Below are 21,555 nucleotides of genomic sequence, written 5' to 3' on the forward strand. Positions count from 1 at the left end.
ACAGTGATGAGCGAGTCCAGGTCTGAGGGAAGTTGTCCGACAGCTAGTTCATCATGGGATCAGAAAGTCTGTTATCATATGCACTGTACAGAAAGAGCCACTTCCATTTCTTCTACGGCAGTCTGGAAATCGATGGAATAATCAGCCATCCCCCTTCCTCCCTTGCTTATTTTCAGCAGGCCCTGTGCCATCTTCTTGACCTTCTCAAGAACCCTCTTGAGCTTGTGGCTAACAACCAGTGTTGGACTTTTGCTCCTCGCTACCCTACAGGAGAAATGTTCTGGCTGGCCACATGGGACCTATATGGGTGGAATCCAGGGTTTTGGTCTCTGAGTTGTGCTTATGGTTTGAAAACTGGTTATTCTGAGCTGTTACACCAAACACTATGTTGCACAAAAACCTGGCACAACTTACTTAATAACCTGGTTTAGCTGAAAACAGTGAATCAATCATGATTGGAAAAAGCTATGCAGTGATATGGCATTTGTGTTCTCAAAAGTCTGTTGATATGCAATTATAACGTCATCCACAACATGCTGTCTGTTAGATGCACCATGGTGAACTCTTGACCAACGGTTTAGGGGGCAAACTAAAAAAAAAAAAAACTAAACAAAACAAAATGAATGAACTTGTTGAAGTTGGCCAGACAAGATTGGTTTAACTCATGACTCAACAAATGTGTTCATACATGAAAATGCATATGAGGAACAGAATTGTTGTCCAAATTGTTGAATTTCAATTTGGTTCTTTACCATTTTCTTCTTTGTGACTAGCAGCTTGTGGGGTCAGTAAAGCAAAGGTTTCTCAGGCCAGAGATATTGGGCTCTCATGCTAAACAAATTTTAACAGTACACTGGCTCTGGTTCAATACAAATTATGTGATTTTTTTTCATGTACCACTGGAGTCTAGACCGATGAGTCTGCCTGTTGGATGAGCTTCCCAGGCACGCTGGTAGCAACAATTAAAAATGTCCTCAGAAACAAGTAAACACTGAGTTTTTCCCACAACTAGAACCCTGTGAAGGAAAATGAAATTATGTAGTCAGAAACTGTTGTATTAGGCATATTCCAACAGGTCAACTAACAGGTCAACAAGCTAACATAATGCAGGAGCTTCTAGATTAATTTCACGGCAAACTGCAAGTAACCCAAGTCAAGTGGCTCAGCTACACAAGACAAATATGTGTGCCACATGTGATGTTTGATGTCAGTGGTGCTGGTCAGAGATGCTTTCACATTGTAGTTAGCAATGCATTTCAACCTGCAAATGTATGCATGTATGGTGTGAAGGTTGGCACTGCAGTCTGGAAAAGGAGGTAAGGATCCAGTGTCAAAGAGTGGGGAGAAGGGGGTGGTGGCGGTGAAGGAGAGAGGTAGGATGGGCTGGTGTGTGGGGGTAGACTGAAAGAGTGCTGGCTGGGTTGTCTCCAGGATGGAGGGCATTAATCATTATTGGTGCACACCTTCGTCCCCGACGCACCCTGACGGCCCTTCCACCCCTGACATAAATCATCATTCCCCCACAATAGATCCCCTCTCTTTGCTATGCCGGGGAAAAAGTGTGCTAGTTGTATTGATTTTTCCTTTCTCCCCCTCTGCCTTCCCTGCCCCTCCACCTCCACCAGCCAACCGCCTTGCTGTGTCATTATGAAACATAACTGATCTGAAATTCATAGAATACTAAATAAAGTTTATGAGGGCACTCTACTGTATGGCCTCCACTCATCACCCCCCCCCCCCCCCCCCCCCCCACCCCCGCTTCATGCATGAGAAGTGAGCATGGAAAGGAGGAAAAGAGAAAAAAATAACAATATAAAATTACAAAGCATGCACAGTGCTATTATACTTGTATTGATTTGTTCTTGAAGCACACCTAGCCTTAGAAGACTTGCTTGAAGAGATTAGAAATGGCCAAGAAAAAAGGGAGAAAGAAAGATGGGGCACGGGGTGGAGAGGTGTTGGTGGTGGAGGGTGGTGAAAGGAGAAAAACAATATGAGAATTTGGGGTATTATAGTTGGGGCGGCAAGACACTCAAAAGTTCTGCGGCTAAAAGAAATATGTATAGGAGAGATGTAATTATTTTTTTGGTTTGACCTGAAGTAACCTACAACATTTTGGTGCTCCAATGTATAAGTCATAAAATACAGGGGTTCCCAATCCAGTGTTTCACAAGATCAATCTGAGGAATAGAACAATAACTATCATGTGTAACATGACATGTGTAATTACTTTGTTCTCTATAATCTTTGCTTTCTTGTAAAACAATGGCTAGTTATACTCCATTATGTGTTGACAAGCACACTTTTATCATGGTTAGGATGAGTTTTTTGGAGTGTCCTGGTTAACATGGTGGTCTGACATGTAAACATCACATCTCTGGTTTTACAAAACCTGTTAAGACCTTATCTGGGTTTTGAAATAGAAAACTATAGGAACCAGGATACTGTGGCATATTAACACCTCATCCTGGTCTCTGCCATGCAGATGTGTCCTCAGCTATTATGTCGTAGAGAAGACTGGAGGGGCGGCTGTGGCTCAGGAGGTAGAGCAGTCGTCCAGACGTTCAATCCCTGGCCTCCGTAACCTACATGTTGAAGTAACTTTGTGTAAAATACTGAACCTCAAATTGCTCTCGGTGTGTGAGTGTTAATGCTCGTAATGAGCAGGTGGCTTGGCTACCATTGTGATGGGTGAATGCATGTTGTATCATTGCCATGATAATGCAGAAATGGAGAATGGTAATAAAATGTTAAACATAGCATACCTAGAAACCAACCACAGTCTATCTCCAATGTCAACTCAGTTGGCTACAGTTACATTCTATGTTAACGCCTTGTCCTGAATATGATCAAAACTGTCTGACACGAAAGTACTAATGTGCCTTTCAACAGCTTTTCAAATGAAACATTCAGTGACACCTAACCTTAGAAGACTTACTTGAAGAGACTAGATATGGCCAAGAAAAAGAGGGAGAAAGAAAGAAAGATAGGCAGATTCAGAGAATCTTTGTTTTTGGCTGCTCAAACTAATTTTTTCAACCTATAACAGACAGCCACAAACACATTGCTTAATTTTAATGTGTCACAAGGCTAAAAGTTTGATATTAACATTATATTGTTCTACAAACTTACTTTTATTATATTTTATGTGATATTCCTCAGATAATACTGTTATAATAAGGTTTGTTGAAAAAAAATAAATATATACAATCTGTCCCCATTTCCACCTGTGATCTGTATCTGTTTCTGTTGTCTGGATAAAGTGGTGCATTTTCATCTGGTATTAATAACATTTGCATCATTTTGAGTGAGCCGGCACTCTGATTGGATCTAAATATGCAAATTAGATACTGTCGGATTTGACAACAAACATGGAGTCAAGAGTAGGATATTCTTTAAGGAGTGCTATATGATGTGCAGGGCAAGGGTTGCATGACAGATGTTTTTCAGACTTTTCAGAATCCTTGCTTCCAAAAAAGATCGGACACTGTGTAAAATGTAAACAGAAACAGAATGTGACTGGAACTCCATATTTAATTGAAAATAGCACAAAGACAAGATATCAAATGTTGAAACTGAGAAATTTCATTGTGTTTGAAAATTGTATCCTCATATTTGACGACAGCAGCGCGTTTCAAAGAGGTTGGGTCATGTTTACCACTCTGTTGCGTCACCTCTATGTTTAACAACACTCTTTAAGCATTTAGGAACTGAGGAGACCAGTTGCTGTCATTTTGAAGGTGGAGTGTTTTCCCATTCTTACTTGATGTACGATTTCAGCTGCTCAGCAGTTCCAAGTCTCCTTTGTCGTATTTTACATTTCATGATGCGGCAAACATTTTCAATTGGTGACAAGTCTGGACTGCAGGCAGGCCGGTTTATTACTGCAGAGCCATGCTGTTGGAATATGTGCAGAATGTGGTTTGGCATTGTTGCTGAAATAAGCAAGGCCTTCCCTGAAAAAGACGTCATCTACTGCAGCATATGTTGCTCCAAAACCTGAATACATGATTCAGCATAAATGGTGCCTTCACAAATGTGTACGTTTCAACCTTGTCCCTTGTGTAAAAAGACTTCCTCAGATTCTATATCCAGATATCCGAGATCTAGGTAAGTAATCCAGACTGCATGTGGAAACAGGGTTTTGGTGTTGCTTTTAGCCTCTCATTGCACTGTACCCAGGATAGATCCATGGAAGGAAGTGGATTGAATTGGCACAATGCATGTCTGCCTGTATTGAACAGTGTCTTTTTTGATATTACCAAGAGGTGTTAAGTGGACAACATTACATTTTTTATGTCATAATTATGTCCCTTTAATGTCATAATTGTAAACACAACTTTATCAAAGGCATCTTAGAAAATGCTACATGAAGAAGAGTTCCAAGATAATGGTTAACTAATTTTCAAATCGACCATGCACAGAACTCTCGTTTTGTCTTGAAATTGATTCAGAGTTCAGATTTTGTACTGCTGGCATCTGTTAATTGTGAGAATTGTGTGTAAAAAGTGAGGAAACATATCTAAGTTCAAAATCAAAATTTCAGTTTGTGCACTTTTACAAACCAAAAAAAAACCTTACGGTTACACACACGCACACGTACACACACACACACACCACCCTTCCTCATCCCATTTTGCCCACTTCAATCTCAGCAAACCATTCACTTCATCTGGGCCGTAGATTAGCCCAGCATGGCGATGGAGGAGAGTTGACAGGTGGGAGTGGGAGAGCAGGAAAGAGAGACTGAGTGGATATTGGTGGCAGAAGTGGGATTCTCAACCTGGCCCGGATTAGAGTCTGGAGTTGAAGGGATATTAATGTAAAATGGAGGGGACAAGTGTGCTCCTGTCCAATTACGCTGCACCCTGTCACTGCCAACCAGGGTGCAAACAACAGGAGGAAAGGATTAATTGCCTTGGACTCAGCCCCCACTACAGGCCCAATTATGGCAACATATTGGCTCTCAGTGCTGGTGCAACCACTGCTGTGCAGGGAGATTGTGTGAAATTTTCAGCATGGTCTTCGGAGGTCAGAATGAGGGGAAATGGCTGGGGTAAAAAGGGCTGGGGAGGAGACAGAGAGTGGTGTGGGCTCTTGACTGGGGATCAAAGTTAGAATACAGTAGACTCCTTACCTGTGGACTGTCAGCTTGATACACTGTGATATGTACACTATTTTTGTCAAAACAAAAATGTATGAAGAATGAATGTGTTGTTTATTTATTTAGACTACCACAAAAACATTTAGCAAAATACAGTGGTATGGTGATTTGGTAAATATAACACTGTTCATACAAAAATTCTTTTATGCTCACCATTAACCCTGTAAAACTGCAAACCTGACAGCATGGGCTGATGTGGACAACGTTACACTTTCCTTTGTAGGTACACTAAATATATATGTTGGTAACAACTACATAATTTACAGGATGTAAATTGCCTTGTTTTTGCTGTTATAATACTTGTATGAGTTACAGCACATATTATTACTTATTGTTTTATATGTTGCTGCTGTCAGTGTGAAAACCTTGCATCTCCAAAACATTTCCTGACCAGTAATACTAATAAATCCAGACTCACCACAGCACAGAAACTTAAATGCAAATGTTACTTTGTAGCAACAATGCTTTTGAGTTCTGTTGCCCTGCGTTAAATAACACTGAAATGTTGACATTGTTGACAGTTGTTGAATGCTGGCACAGCATGCAGCAGGCAGTAATGTATTATGCAATATTTTAATTTAAATAGTATTTTAAAAAACCTTATCAGTAAGGTGTTATATAACTTGGTTACAGAGGGAAAATAATTATACTGTAATGCATTACCCCCAATACTGGCCCCATCTATATTTCTTTTTAACTTACTTGTCCTCTGTGAGCCTGTATACAACCTTAGATCCTCAGCTGGGGCCCTCCTCTCAGTCCTGCCTGGTCACAAAAGGTAAATGGGCTTTTGTAAGATGGGCGTGTTGTTAATGGAACCTCCGACTTGAGGATCTCAGGTTAGCAACTTAAGTTAAGTCTTGTCTGAAAACCTATTTTTTATACATAAACGTTCTTGCAGTGAACTTTCAATTCATTTTGCTTTATGTCTTCTTTTATTTACTATCCTCATTCCACTAGTTTTTGCTTTTGCCAGTTATTATATTGTTACTGTATATAAATGTAGTGTGTAACCCTGCTTTCTTTTACCGTTTTAATTGCATACCATATATGTAAAGCATTGTAAAGCAAAACTATGTTTTGGAAGGTGTTATAAAAATACAATTGTATTATAACATATAATATAATATTAGATAGGGATGTAACGCTAAACCTGCCAGTACATAAACTGTTCATGGATGTGGTCACCTGATGGAACAGTTCTTTTAATTATTTTATAAAAGGACTGCTACTGACTGCTGCATTGTTTTGATCTGAAGTTGTACGTGGGTCAATCATTCGTGTTATGTCTCGTAAGGTCTGGTGAGGTGTTGTTCACTGCTGTCTGGTCTGTGTCTCGCACTTCCTGTCTTATTGTGAAAACTAATTCTCCTCTCGTTTCAGGCCCTTGACTTCCTGGTGTTTCCCGCATGTCTGATTGTCTGCCCCGCCCTTGTCTCCACCTGTTCCTTGTTACCTTGTGTATATATTGTCCACGTTTCCCCTGTCCTGTGCCAGATTGTCTCGTGCCAACCCTGTGTTACACGTCAGTCCAGCGTTCCTAGTGAATCCACAGTCAGTAAAGAGTCTTGTTTTTGGTTTTTGTCATCAGAGAATATCCTTAGTGCTTTTTGTTGTACTTTAGTATTTTTGTTGTACTTTGCATTTTTGATATCCTTCGTTTCTATTTTTGTGAAAGCATTTTGAGTTTGTTTAATAAATCGGCCTGAAGCCATTTTGTTTTGAAAGAAGTGTTTGAGTCGTGCGTTTGAGTCCAGTACTTTGAGCCTTGCCCGCATCACAATTCATTATCCAAGACAATTCATGCCAAGGAAAGCAGTAGCATTTTAAGTTAAAAACGCATTTTATATAAATGTAAAAATGCTGCATACTCTAATTTATTAATAAAGGGAATTGTTTAAAGTAATCTTTCTTTATTATTTTAATATTGCAATAAATATTGTATCATGGCCTAAATATTGAGGCATTATTGTATTGTGAGTATCATGGTATCATTACATCCCTATTATTAAAAAACATATCATCATAAAAAACAAATTAGTAATACAAATAATTCATTCAGTACCTTTCAGTTTTTGTAGTAAAGAAACATAATATAAAAAATATAAAATAAAATACACAACAATTAAAGTGAAATAGACAAATGTTGTAGACAAAACATGTTGTACCTCCCAAATTTGATCATTTGGTTGATAGTGCTACAGGTTCATTGTGTATGACCCTTGACTCTATTGACCCTCTAAAAAAGAAGACAACAAAACAGAAGAGGTTAGCTCCTTGGTATACCCCCCAAACCCACAAATTAAAGCAAACGTCGGAACAACAACAAGGAAATGGCGTTTCACCTATCTGGAAGTATTTCATCTCGCCTGGCAAGACAGTCTTAAAACATACAGGAAAGCCCTCCGAAGTGCCAGAGCAGCCTATTACTCTTTACTAATAGAGGAAAATAAAAATAATCCCAGGTTTCTCTTCAGCACTGTAGCCAGGCTGACAGTCATAATTCCATTGAACCATGTATTCCATTAAATCTCAGTAGTAATGACGTTATGTGCTTCTTTAATGATAAGATTTTCACTATTAGAGACTGAATTCATCAACTACTAACTTCAGTGGGTACTGATTTTTCTTAAAATACAGAAACCTTAGAAGTAGCTGTTAAACTTGTTGTATTTTTAGACAGCTTTTCTCCTGTCAAGCTTCACGAACTAAACTAAACAATTTCCTCATCCAAATCATCAACCTGTATCTTAGATCCCATCCCGGCCAAGCTGTTTGAAGATGTTTTACCCTTAATTGGATCTTCTGTATTAGATGATCAACCTGTCTCTGAGCTAGACATGGAGTAGGAAGCACTTTTCAGAGCTCCTGCAGGATCGATATTTCTTTTTTTCAAAAAACAGCTAAACATAGCTGAAGTTCAGCTCAAACGTTTAGGCAAGACAACACAGAGAGGGGAACGGTCGAACTGCAGACAAAATGTTGGTGTAAATGGTGGATAAGCTTCCAAAGCTTAAGTACAGCGGCCAAGCTATTGCTAACGTTAACGCGACGAGAACCACGAAGCAGAACACGCTTTGTCGAACAAGCCCTCGCCCACCCGGACATGACCGATAAAGCTATGAAAGAAGAGCTCTTATCCTCCTTGCAAGGAGAGCTTTCTAAAGTTATAAGGAATGAACTCAAAAGTGCGCTGTCGGATGTCTTTAATGCACTCAAGTCGAAACTGCAAGGGGCATGAGGTCTGAAGTCACCAATAATACGAAAGCAATGCGACAGAACTCGACCACATTAAAACAGACATACAGGACATGAAGGGCGGATTATCAACATGGTCCGACGAAGTAACCGCGCTACAAGCCACGGTAACCAGCCTAAAAAACCAAGTAGCAACTCTCAAAGACCGGTGTGAGGACATGGAGGGGAGAATGAGGCGAGGCAACATCAGGATAGCAGGCATAGACGAGCAACAAAACTCCAGCTCACCAAAAACGGTCGCTAAAATCCTCAGAGGTGGACCGCTCACACCGCACACTGGCACAGGGAGACCGGGAGACTGGGAGAAGCCACGGGTGATCATCACGAAGCTGCTTTACAATAGAGAAGCCGTGGAGATCCGACAGAAAGCCCGAGACGGAGCACCGCTGTCTTATAATGGACACCGCATTGCCATATTCCGCCACTACACCGCCAGTGTTGCCAAGGCTAGAGCTGAATTCACGGATGTACAGAGGGCACCAGCAGGTCGGAAAGAGATCCGCTACGGTCTACTCTACCCAACCAGACTTCAAATCACGCACAGGGACGAGGACAAAAAGTTTGTGGACCCCCAGAAGGCCATGGACTATGTGAAAAACATCCTCCCAACAACAGAGGCAGAAGGCTGAGTATATTATGATATATGTGTGATAAAAACAGTGAGAACCAGTTATGATGAAGGCGAGTGACTCTTATCTTAAGCGGAATGTTTTTGGGTTATTGTTGTCTTCCTCTCTATTATGGTACTGGTCCACCTGTGAAATTTCATGTGGGGTGTACACTTTATTTCATCTAATTAACAAACACCAGTATGCCCCATGAGTGATATAAGGATACAGTAGTTCTCACTCTCATTAGTTACCATTTATCCTACTTAAGTAGTAGTAGGGTGTCTTTCTCAGAGCTTGATTATACAATAAATTCATGCTTATATTGCTGTAAAGAGCTGTTTGACTTAAGATGTTTATGTTCTGAGGAGCCTGAATGAATGATCATCATTCTCTTCTTACTTTCTTCTTCCTTTGTCTTTGTCTCTTATCACCCAAAGCACAGTCAAATTCAATTCTGTGCACACTTGCTGCTTGTTTAGCAGTTAGGGACAAGGTCCCAAGCACTATTATATCTGTTAACTATAGTTATAACTGGTACTGTGTTCTTGTTTTGGTCCCTATGTTCCTCAAGGATCTTAAAAGTAAGAACAACAAAGTCACTCCCTTTCTTCATCTTCATCATTATCTTATTAGTTGAAGTGTGACGGTTAGTGCTGAGAGAGACCCAGGAGCGGAGGCGGAGAGGGTTGACAAAGGTTTTATTTACAACAACAAAAACAGAAGAAGTCGCTGGCAGCGTGAGGTCCAAAAAACATAAACTAAGAGAGGTCGAGAGAGTGCTGGGCTGAGTGGGCATGGGAGGCACTGAAACAAAAGGAGAGGAGACAAACAATTACTCCAGGTGAACAATATCCAGAAAACACAAATGTACGTTACCACTAGAGATACAAGGCCACTGGTACCACGGTACGAAGAAGTATACTCTGGTGTCAAGGAGCATCTCCGTAGAGAATAAATAGGTGTCTTGATTTCAGGAAGTGGATTCAGTTGTGCCCAATCACTCCTCGATGCAGCGGGGGGAAGGGAGCCTCAGGAAAACAAAACAAAACATAAGGTTAGCGCCAACACAAAAGAACGCAGGAAGTGGACCTTCAAAATAAAGGTCCACCCCCCCCCCAATGAACGCGTTCTACCCGGCAGCATAACAGTCCCGAAGGAGAGACTCATCCAGAATGAGCCCCCTGGAGACCCAGGAACGTTCCTCCTGGCTGTAACCCTCCCAATCCACCAGGAACTGGAAACCACAGCCGCGCAGGCGGACATCCAAGATCCGAGAAACCGTGTCCGTTAGTCTGAGGGTGGAAACCGGAGGACAGACTCGCCATGGCACCCACCGCCTTACAAAACTCTTTCCATACCTGGGATGCAAACTGTGGCCCCTGGTCAGAGACCACGTCGAGGGGGATCCCGTGAAGCTTAAACACATGAGTCACTAGTAGGCTGGCAGTCTCGAGGGAAGAAGGCAATTTAGGCAGGGGAACGTAATGAACAGACTTAGAAAAACGATCGACTATAGTCAAAATAACAGTGTTACCTTCAGAAGGGGGAAGGCCAGTAACAAAGTCCACGGTGTCGCGGTACATCTTGGGCCACCAGAAACTCTGGCGGAGGAACTGGAGCATGGGGTTGAAACCCGGATGACAGGTTAGTTTAGAGGAGTTGGCCGAACTTGCGACTGGGGGGACCAGATCCCGGATCCCGGATCCGACTCAAAAACAGAGCCCATCTGGCTTGGCGAGGGTTCAGTCTCTTGGCAGTACGTAAGTAGGCGAGATTTTTATGATCAGTCCAAATTAAAAAAGGAACTGTCACACCCTCCAGCCAGTGCCTCCATTCATGCAGAGCCCAAACCACAGCCAGCAACTCTCTGTTTCCAACGTCGTAGTTCCGCTCGGCCTGGGATAATTGACGGGAGAAAAAGGCACAGGGATGCAGTTTGTGAGTCTGGGGATCTCTCTGGGACAAGACGGCACCAGCACCGGAGTCGGAAGCGTCCACCTCAACCACGAACTGAAGAGCGGGGTCGAGGTGTTTGAGCACCGGGGCAGATGTGAACAGTGCTTTAACCCGGGCGAAAGCCTGTTGGGACTCTGGGGACCACAGGAAAGGGTTTTAACTGACGTGAGCCGAGTGAGGGGGAGAGCTACCTTACTGTAGTCACGGATGAGTCCGCAATGCCGAGGAATCTCTGTAGCTCCTTCCGGGTGGTGGGAACGGGCCAATCTGTGACAGCTTGAATTTTTGCTGGATCGGGTCTCAGCTGGCCCTTGGCGATGATGTAACCCAGGAAACTGACGGAGTCAGAGTGAAACTTGCACATACAGTTTGTTTTCTAGGAGTCTCTGAAGAACTAATCTGACATGCTGTCTATGTTCCTCTAAATCACGTGAAAAAATTAATATGTCATCTAAATAAACGAACACAAATCTGTTTAACATATCTCTGAGAACATCATTAATGAGAGCTTGAAAAACTGCGGGGGCGTTGGTAAGACCAAATGGCATAACTAAATATTCAAAGTGGCCTAAAGGTGTGTTGAAAGCTGTCTTCCACTCATCACCCTTCTTTATCTGAAAAAGGTGATATGCATTATGCAGGTCAAGCTTGGAGAAGATGGTGGCGGAGCAGAGTGGCTCGAAGGAGGGATCGATGAGAGGGAGAGAGTACCTGTTCGCAATAGTGATGTCATTAAGTCAAGGAAATCAATGCAGGGGCGAAGGGAGGCATCTTTCTTCTTCATGATAAAGAAGCCTGCCCCTACCGGGGAGGATGAGGGATGGGTGAGACCAGAGGCTAGAGAGTCCTGAATGTATGTCTCCATGGCCTCCTTCTCGGGGCGTGAAAGGTTATACAGACGACTAGAAGGGAGAGGGGCATCAGGGAGGAGATCAATGGAGCAATTGTAAGGGCGATGGGGAGGCAGAGTCAGGGCCAACTCCTTACTAAACACTGGGCGAGGTCATGGTACTCTGGGGGCACGGAGGTAAGAACAGGAGTCGTGGGAGGTGGTCGAGGAGAACATGAAGAAAAGGGGTTGGCCGAACGAAGACAGTGGGCATGACAGAAGGGGCTCCAGGTGGTGATACTGGCTGTCTTCCAGTCTATCTGGGGGTTGTGCTTTAGCAGCCAGGGGAGACCCAAAACCAGGGGAATCTGAGGGGAAAGAATGACAACGAGTTGGATATCTTCTCTATGATTACCCGAAATAATGAGTGTGACAGGGACAGTACGTTGCGTAACCTGAGCTATACGCCGACCATCTAAGGCAGTGACATTCCTGGGAACAGGGAGAGGTTCGAGGGGCAGGTTAAGCTGGGCCGCTAACTCGTCGTGGATGAAACTCTCGTCTGCCCCAGAGTCGATCAGAACCCTCAGTGGTAGTGACTTACGACCCCAAAGCAGACAGGAGGGAACAGTTATGCGGGGGTGAGAGCTAGTAGTGGGGGATGTCTGAATCACCAGTGCACTCTCCGTCACGGGTGAGCCTGCCCTTTTGGCGTCTGTGGGCAGTTAGCCAGATAATGACCTCCCTGGCCGCAGTAGACACAGAGCCTCTGGTTGAAACGTTGCTGCCGTTCGCTGGGGTGTAGACGGGTCCAACCCAACTGCATGGGCTCTGTCGGGGGAGAGGAGGACGTGGAGGGGGCAGCAAAGTGGCCGGAGGACCCGCCGCTGGCAGAAGGGAGTGCGGGGGAAACTGTCTCGTGAAGACGAGAGAAGCGAGTCTGAGATCTCTCTCTCTGTCTTTCCCTCAGGCGATTATCTATGCGTATGGCGAGAGAAATTAGTGACTCTAGAGAATAGGGCTCGTCCCTGGAGGCTAATTCATCCTTTAACTCACTAGAAAGGCTCCGTAAAACTACTCCCTGTAACTCTAACTCCCCCCACCCACTCTCTGAGGCTGCGATACGAAAGTCGATAGAGTAATCTGCCACCGACCTAGAGCCTTGAGCTAGAGAAAATAGGCGTTTAGCTACCTCCTGCCCCTGTCGTGAGCAGTCAAAGATTCAGCTAAGTTCTCTAGAGAAATTCTCAAAGGAAGAGAGAATGGGGGAGTGCTGTTCCCACAAAGCTGTAGCCCACTGCGCTGCCCTACCCCGAAACAGATTAACAGTATAGGCTATCTTAGCTCTATCTGAAGTGTAACTAAGGGGCTGTTGATCAAATACAAGTGAACAGCGCAAAATAAACCCCCCGGCACTTCCAGTCTCACCTGAAAAGGGTTCGGGGGCCGGCACATGGGGTTCTCGCTGAGTGACAGACAGAGTGGCAGATTGGGCTGGAGTGGAAGCTGGTGGGGGTGGCGCTGGTGCGGGGCTCGATCTTGATTTCTAGTCAGGATTTAGCACAGAGACAGCATTGGTTAAAGTCACAAACCTTCTAATTGCATCAGACACAGGACTTGTCTCTGTACTAGTCTTAATCACAGTGACCCTAGAATGCAGGCTTGCTGGTGGTTCCTAAAGTCTCTAAAACCAGAATGGGAGCCAGAGCCTTTAGCTATCAAGCTAAGTCATTGTCCGGGAGGCAGGCGCCCTCTCTACATTTAAGAGTAGACTTACAACTCTCCTTTTTGATTAAGCTTACACTTAGGACTGGCTCAGGCTTGCCTTGGACCAGCCCCCAGTCATGCTGCTGTAGGATTAGACTGCCGAGGGACTTCCAATGACGCAGAGAGCTCCTCTGTTCTTCTCTCCCTCTCCATCTGTATGCATTTCTGTCCTACCAAGGCATGTTGCTGACTTGGTTTCTTCTCTGGACTCTTGTGCTTTCTCGCCTCTCAGGCCCACATGGAGAGCGACTGAACCTGGATTATGGACTACAGCTGCATCTCCTGCTGTGGCCCTGCCGAACATCCACTGCAGCTTCTATTACTATTATCTATACTTCCATTATTATTCGTTCATTAGTGCTGTCCTATGTTCATATACTATCTGCTATTAATACGTTAATACATCATATACATAAATACATCACATATGTATATACTATGCCATATCATATAGCTACAAATCTATTAGAGCTGTTAATTCTATGATGGCATTGTGTCCATCCCCTGACCCCCTCTCTCTATCTCTCTCATTCTCTACCGGTCGAAGCAGATGGCCGCCCACCCAGAGTCTGGTTCTGCTCGAGGTTTCTGCCTCCTAAAAGGAAGTTTTTCCTCGCCACGGTTGTCAAGTGCCTGCTCATGAGGGAATTGTTGGGTCTCTGTAGATAAAGAGTTTGGTCTGTACCTGCTCTAAATGGAAAGTGTCCTGAGACAACCTCAGTTGTGATTCCAGCTATCTAACTGAAATTGAATTGAAATATTTAATACATTTGTCAAATGGTATTGTTAAATAAAAACAGACTGGAAAAAAGGAGATTTTGATGAAAAGCTGAGCACGGGTAGTGTAAGAAAAAGTCAATGATGTAATGAAAAGTTCAAAAACGTGCAACAGATGAGTGTAGGAGGTCCACACACAACGCTGACGAGACGACAGAGTGGACAGGCAGGGAGAGAGTCTAAATCCAGATTACTCACAACACACAGACCGACAGGGTGTGGACTTGAGCACGAAGGTTCGGCACCTGAGCACAAAAGACAGGAGTCAGGAAGGCAGGCAAGGAAAAAGGTTAGCAAAAAACAACTAGGTTTGTTTTCAGGAGTCTCAGTCATTAACATGCGGATGAACGGATGATTCGATGAATACTGGGCAGAAAGCCGGTCCTTATAGACTGTGGCAGCAGGTGAGTCTTGATTGCAGGATTTGAGGCAGGCGTGTTCAGGAGAGGAGAAGGCTGGACCAGACCTGCCGGACCACGCCCTGCAAATAGACACACACATGACAGACAGGAGAGAAGGGAAGGGGAACACAAAGGCACAGTAGCACAAAAAGGAGGGGAAAAGCACAGAGCCCAACACAATGAAATAAAAATTTGTTGCAATAAACACTGTTATATTGAAAACAAGAATCACAATTTCCATAAATTTTAAGGACATGCCAGAGGCAGACTTCTTTTTTCAACTTTTTTAAGCTCCTCCAGAACCACAGAAGACAGATACAACTGTTTTCACAGCGTGGTATTCTATATGAGAAAAGTGCCCCTTTAAAAATCGATTATTTCACAATTTCATGGTACTGCCTTGATTTTTGCTCAACAACAGTTTCTTTTTAACTGAGAAGGTAAAATTTTTGTTTGTTTTCAGATTCAGCTTCAGATTTATTAAGTGAATACCATGTTAATCTGATATGGAGTATAAACAAGATTTACAAGAATGACCGCAATGCAAACTACTTGAATAAAGATCCTTAAAGAAGATGTGTAATTAACATTAAATGTTTGACTCATAACTTAATATGGTATAGAGATGGTTAGAATGGTACTCTAGCAAATACTGCTTCCTATTTTTTAAATATGTTTTCATTGCATTTCATTACAAAGGTTGCATACCCTCTGTACACCTCAGACGTGCAAGTAATCATTCATCTTAAGAGACACACAAACACACACACACACACACACAAACACATAATGTAGATCCTTAGAGAAGTAAGTCAGCAGTTTAGTCAGCATTTCACAATAAACACATCAGTACACTGTTGTTAAGATTGTGATTTTTTGTAATTCTACACATTTTTGATGCAAAGCCTTAATACCTTAATCAAATTTCTCTGCTGTGCATCATACTGGGGACTTAAAATTTGGGCTGTAACTTGTATTTTACAGGAACCAGCCAGTCAGCCTCTAGGACCTCTTAATGCATATTAAAACTCCAAATATTAGCTTGCGAAATCTGCACAAGGAAGCCATCAGGGGCCCATAAATTGCCCAAACGAGCACTCTCACCTTGCAAGGCAGGCAGTTTCTGATGGAATTCTGGAGACACAGACAGAAAACAGTTCCAGCAGGGGAATGGAGAACTGTACCACAAAATCTTGGAAGGTCATTAACACAATAATGGATCATTGTGAGTGTGCAGGAATCTGAGAAGACCGTCTATTACATGGACACTTAAAAAAATGTGCAAGAAGCAGCCCTTTACCTAGTTAGAAAAAGTAGCCTCAAGACAGCTTTGTTGATGGTATGATGAAAATGTGACAGAACAGGAAAGCTTCATGTCAAGTTAACTGTTGGATCTCTTGACTGGTGACTGACTGTATTAGGTAAGATTTAGGTTTAGGAAGATACTGGTCTATCATGGCTTTTGTGATGATGTACCTTGGCCAGGGGGAAGAAGAAATGAGGTCTTTTATTCTTTTTTTTTTTTTGATGAAATCCAGTATTGAGCAAAAGGAAACCACCCAGTAGTTTCTAATCAGAGAGGGAAATGGGACTGGAGTTACTGATGGTCTCCTGTGCATACAGGAGGCACCCTGAGAACACACAAAGCGCATTGGAGCCGGCACCTTGACGGATGCCAACTTCATGAATTTTGAATTAAATTGGCCCTTGATGAATTTGGAATGTGGTACCTCTGTTCCAAAGCAATAGGAATCCAATAAAATGCTGGCACCATACAAATAAAGCCATACATTCCCCCAGACCTAGCAATGAGCCTCAGGTGAGGAAAAATGACTGCAGCACCAGGAAGCAGCAGCAGAGTGGGATGAGAGAGAGGTGAAGGGAAGATGGGAAAAGAGGCCCTGATATGAGCGAGGCTGAGAGAGGTGGCGACAGATAGAGAGGCTCTGATATGAAGAAGAAGAAGCAATGGGAGAGCAGGAGAGTCAGGCGAGATAGAGAGAGTCTTAAATGAAGGTGGAAGGGGGGTTTGTTGAGGGGAGTCAAGGGGGCGCCAGGGCCTGGATTCTAACACATTAGCTCTGTCCTTTTGAGTTGAAGGGAACATATTGGTCGAGGCCAATCCCCACATGGGGCCCGGCTGCCTGGAGCTCATCAGTGAGACATGCCAGGGCCTGGAGTAAATCAGAAGCCCTACTCCTAAGGCTCAATTTCCCCAGAGGAGGCCAGCCACAGCCACTCTAATCAGCCCATGTGCCAGAGAGCTGTCTGTAATCTCTTGCTCCAACCTATACATCTGCCTCAAGTCTCCAAAAGAGCAATACTATTCCAAATATCCTAAATATGGTGTTTAAGATGTGTGGGACAAGCATGGGGCTCGGTGGCTGATGCTGATGACACACATTTGCTAACACGAGTTTGTTTTTGGTTAAATGTGTAATGCTTTGCATTGAAACTTGCACAGTATGTCGTGGTTTGGAAAATTAGAATTGTGACTTAAAAGCGAACAAGAACAACAGGAAAACAATTCAATCCATAGTCCTGTCTATTTCTCTTGAATCAGGAGGTTCACATTTACATTAAATGTGGGGGGACTTTTAGGCAATTGGAGGCTGCACATGACTACAAGGTGTCATGATTTAGAAATTTCAGGCATCACAACCAGGAAATCCTGTATGTGAAGTGTCAGTGAACCACACACAGCATGCACATCTTTCAAATTTGTGTCATACAAGAGTTATAAGAGTCCTGTTTATTTTTATTAGGCTATTCAGTGTCTTGGTTACAGGGATGCCTCTGTGTGTTGCAGATTTGCTTTGTGGTTTAAACTGATAAAACGATTAGATTTTTACAGAAGGTCTAGACCACTGCAAACACTAAAAGAGGTTTCTGGTTCAGCAGACAGAGGCTTCAAAGGTCCTGTTTACTCCTGGCATCAACATGCGTCCAGGGTGATCCAATCACAGCACTAAGTGCGTCAGGTCGCACCTGCGTCATGTGTCTCCACGTGTCTCCACATGTCTCAAGTGACCACTTGCGATCAGATGTCACTTCCCTGCTCTAAATGCAAATAAACTTTTTCATCATTTCCACTTGCAGACATTGTGTTTGGTTCTTTCAATAACAACGACTACTGCAAGGACATTTCATGATTTTTATTGAACATCACTCGACTGCATTAGCAGTAGGCTAACTTAACCATTACTTAACCGCATTCACATGTCCACTTGTGATCAGGTCATACAAGACGCACGTTAATGCCAGGTGTAAACAGGGCCAAAAACACACTTGCTGTACCTTTGTGAAACCCTTTACATCTGTGACCCATACAATGCTCATGCCCATGTAGTGCCAGTAGAAGCAGCTTGATGCTGTCTCACAGCATCATAACTTTTACGTATCAGCTTGTGTTGTGTCTTTGGAAACTCTAGAATCTCCATTAAGAACAAAAAATGAAATAAAATAACATTATGTGCATTTAAACAGTGTTTGTCTGTACAGCATGAGTGTGTGACTGACTGATTGACCAGCGGCTAAGTGAGCTTTTGCAGGCTAGTCTCACTGACTGAGCCAGCCATTTCCAAGTGCTGTATGCTCTGTACAGTACTAGCAAATCATTTTTAATTTAAAAGATGTATGTGATAATCTTTAGTCACAGTCTTTTGGATTTTCAAAAGAATTAAAATTCTATTATCATCTCCTGCCCCTTCTGCTATGACCATGTGATTTTTATATTAGCACATAACACAAAACAAGATAATGCAGCTCCATGTTAACCCCGTCTAAAACAGTGGCTGGTGACATGTTTTTCCTACAATTTCAATAGTTGGCTTTTATTGCTTCCTCACAGTGAGTGATTTCCTCCAGAATTTACTGCAATTTATACACTTTTATGATTCACTTCGTGGCATTGTATTATTCTGTATTTAACTGTTTTATTGTCTAGTGTTGTTTTGTTTTGTATCTTGACACCATTGTGAATGAGGATACCTCCTCAATGGTCTTTCGAGGTGAAATAAAGGTTGAATGAATGAATGAATGAATATGTCATTCAGAGCTTCAGTACTTTAATTGATGCAGCTGTACAGTTTGTTATAAGACGACTTACAGAAATAACAACTCTTAAATCTACATTTTTCTTTGGTTGACGTGAAAAATGCTAACCGCTCCTAGCAGCTGCTACTGCAGCTTCTGCATCGACTCTTCCAGGCTGGATCAATAAAATGAAACAACATGGTAATTCATTATCAACTTCAATGTGCAGATGTATTTTACTGTGCCGCTCTCTGATGTGACTGGGCACAAGGAGTGCATGAATTTTTTTTCCCCTTTGGCTTTCTCACTAAAATGTTGGAAATACAAGGAGCACTTGGAGACAGAATGACCCCTCCACCCGATTGCAGAAGTGCAAGCAGAGCTTTGTGAGTGGGGAAAATCTCAGAGAATTAATTAAATATTCTACTTCTAGGTCCACAGTGCAATCATTTGGCCACAGAATACGTACATTTACTGCAGTGAGTGCTTGAAGAAATCTGCTCTGTCTGAAATGCTCCACTTTAGTTGTTTAGAAGAAGGCTGAGATGGAGCAGCTCAAACTGACTTGCTGTGTGGACATTTAATCATCAGCTGCGTTTCAGACTTAATGAGGTTGAGTAAATGGTCAGTAATTTCTAATTTTGGGGTCAAGTCTTCCTTTTAAGTGCAGGCCCTTTGCACCAGCAGTGCAATGACTAAGCAGATCCCTCCTCCAACCCTCCCCACCTCTCTCTCACCAGTGTGTGCATACTATAATATGAATAATGTTTCTCCTCCAAGTCCCCCCTGTAATAAATGGAGTGCCATTTCACACAATGGCAAAGTCAGGCCTGTATTGATTAACTCTCATCATCGACTCACGACGCCTGCTTCCTTGATTTATGATTGTCTGTTATTTTTACATTAGCTGTCAAATTCATCTTGTCTGTCCATGGCCGGGGTCGGTCTCTGCAAACAGTAAACACCCAGCACCCTGCCTGTTTCCCCCCCAATGGGAATGGGCTTTTCTTTTTTTTTTTTTTTGTGAAGTACAGCTTCACGTGGCAGATAAACATGCATTCTTGCTTATTTCATAAGGTGCAGGAGGGCGAGCCTCTGTGTGGAGCTGCATATCTTAACCAATTTATTAACCAGATTCAGAGGTGTGCAGGTGTTATATTCACCTATTTGTTTTTGGACTTGCTGTAAGTCACCGTTTTTTTTGCCAACCTTTTAGATCACTCTGGACGATGCTGACTAAATGCATGCTGGAAAATACACTGCTGTAGTTTTATGGTAGTGGTTGATTTAGCTTGATCATAGATTTAAGGTCTTCATTTATCTTTTAGGAATTTATTATTACTTTATTGTGTACGCTGCCAAAATTTAAAGTTTACACTTACTTTAAAGTAAACGCAGTCTTAAAGTGTACTTTCAGGATACTGTGTATTTCTAGCTTCCAAACTTGCCACAGCCAAATACCTACAATGAGCAAGGCAGGTCCTGAAGAGTCAGCTGAATGGAAAGAACAAAGTCCGGGCTATCAACACATACGCACTGCCACCCCTCAGATACCCCACTGGTATAATCAGATGGCCAGAGGAGGAGAGATAAGCCACTGGTATCAGGACAAGAAAACTCCTCACAATGTATGGAGACTTTAAACCCAAGTCCAGCATCCTGAGACTATACACCAGGTTGACTGAGGGAGGCCGAGAACTGATGAGCGTCAGAGTCACTTTCCAGTATGAAACAAATAAGATGCAGAAATACATCCTGAAGGTGGCCCCCAAAGATGAGCTGCTGAGCAAATACATCAGGCAACAGACACCTGATAATGCAGAAGAGGACCGACCATCATGGAGGGACAAGCCCCTTCATGGCATGTACCACCACCAGATAGAAGAAGTGGCCGATATCAAGAAATCCTACCAGTGGCTGGAAAAGTCTGGGCTGAAAGACAGCACAGAAGCACTTATCATGGCTGCACAAGTACACGATTAATAAGGGCAGGGATCTACCACACCAGACAGGACCCAGGTGGAGGCTGTACAAAAGTGCTCTTGAGGCAGTTCAGCACATAGTAGCAGGGTGTAAGATGCTGGCAGGAAAAGCTTAGTGGCAGGCATAGTGCACAGGAACATCTGTACTGGGTATGGGCTGGATGCCCCAAGGTCAAAATGGAAGACACCTCCTAAGGTGGTCGAGTATGACTGAAGGTTTGTGGGGCTTCCAGATCCAGACTGACAAGAAGATGGTGGCTAACCAACCAAACATTGTGTTGATAACAAACAACAGAAGAAGGTAGTAGTGATAGACGTAGCGATCCCGTGCGACGGCAACATCAAGAAGAAGGAACATGAGAAGCTCTACAAATACCAAGGGCTGAAAGAGAAGCTACAGAAGATGTGAGGAGTAAAGGAACAGCGGTACCAGTGGTAATCTCAGCAGTGGGGGCAGTGACCCACAAACTGGGAGAGTGGCTTCAACAGATTGCAGGGACAACATCTGAGGTCTCTGTCCAGAAGAGCGCAGTCCTAGGAACAGCTACAATACTGCGCAGAACCCTCAAACTCCCAGGCCTCAGTACAGACATGGTGATCCTCGAGAGCCAAACAGTCCTGGGACCTAGTGCAATGCGGCTTTGATTAATGGTTAAGAAGACACAGAGATACTCAGGTAGTTTGCCAAGCAGTGCTTTATAGATAAACAGAATGCTGTCCTGTTCCATTCCAGATGCTAACAACAGCCACCCCATTTTCTCATATAGTAAACATT

Source organism: Chelmon rostratus, chromosome 7 (genome assembly GCF_017976325.1).
Source record: "Chelmon rostratus isolate fCheRos1 chromosome 7, fCheRos1.pri, whole genome shotgun sequence".
In the NCBI taxonomy this organism is placed as follows: domain Eukaryota; kingdom Metazoa; phylum Chordata; class Actinopteri; order Chaetodontiformes; family Chaetodontidae; genus Chelmon; species Chelmon rostratus.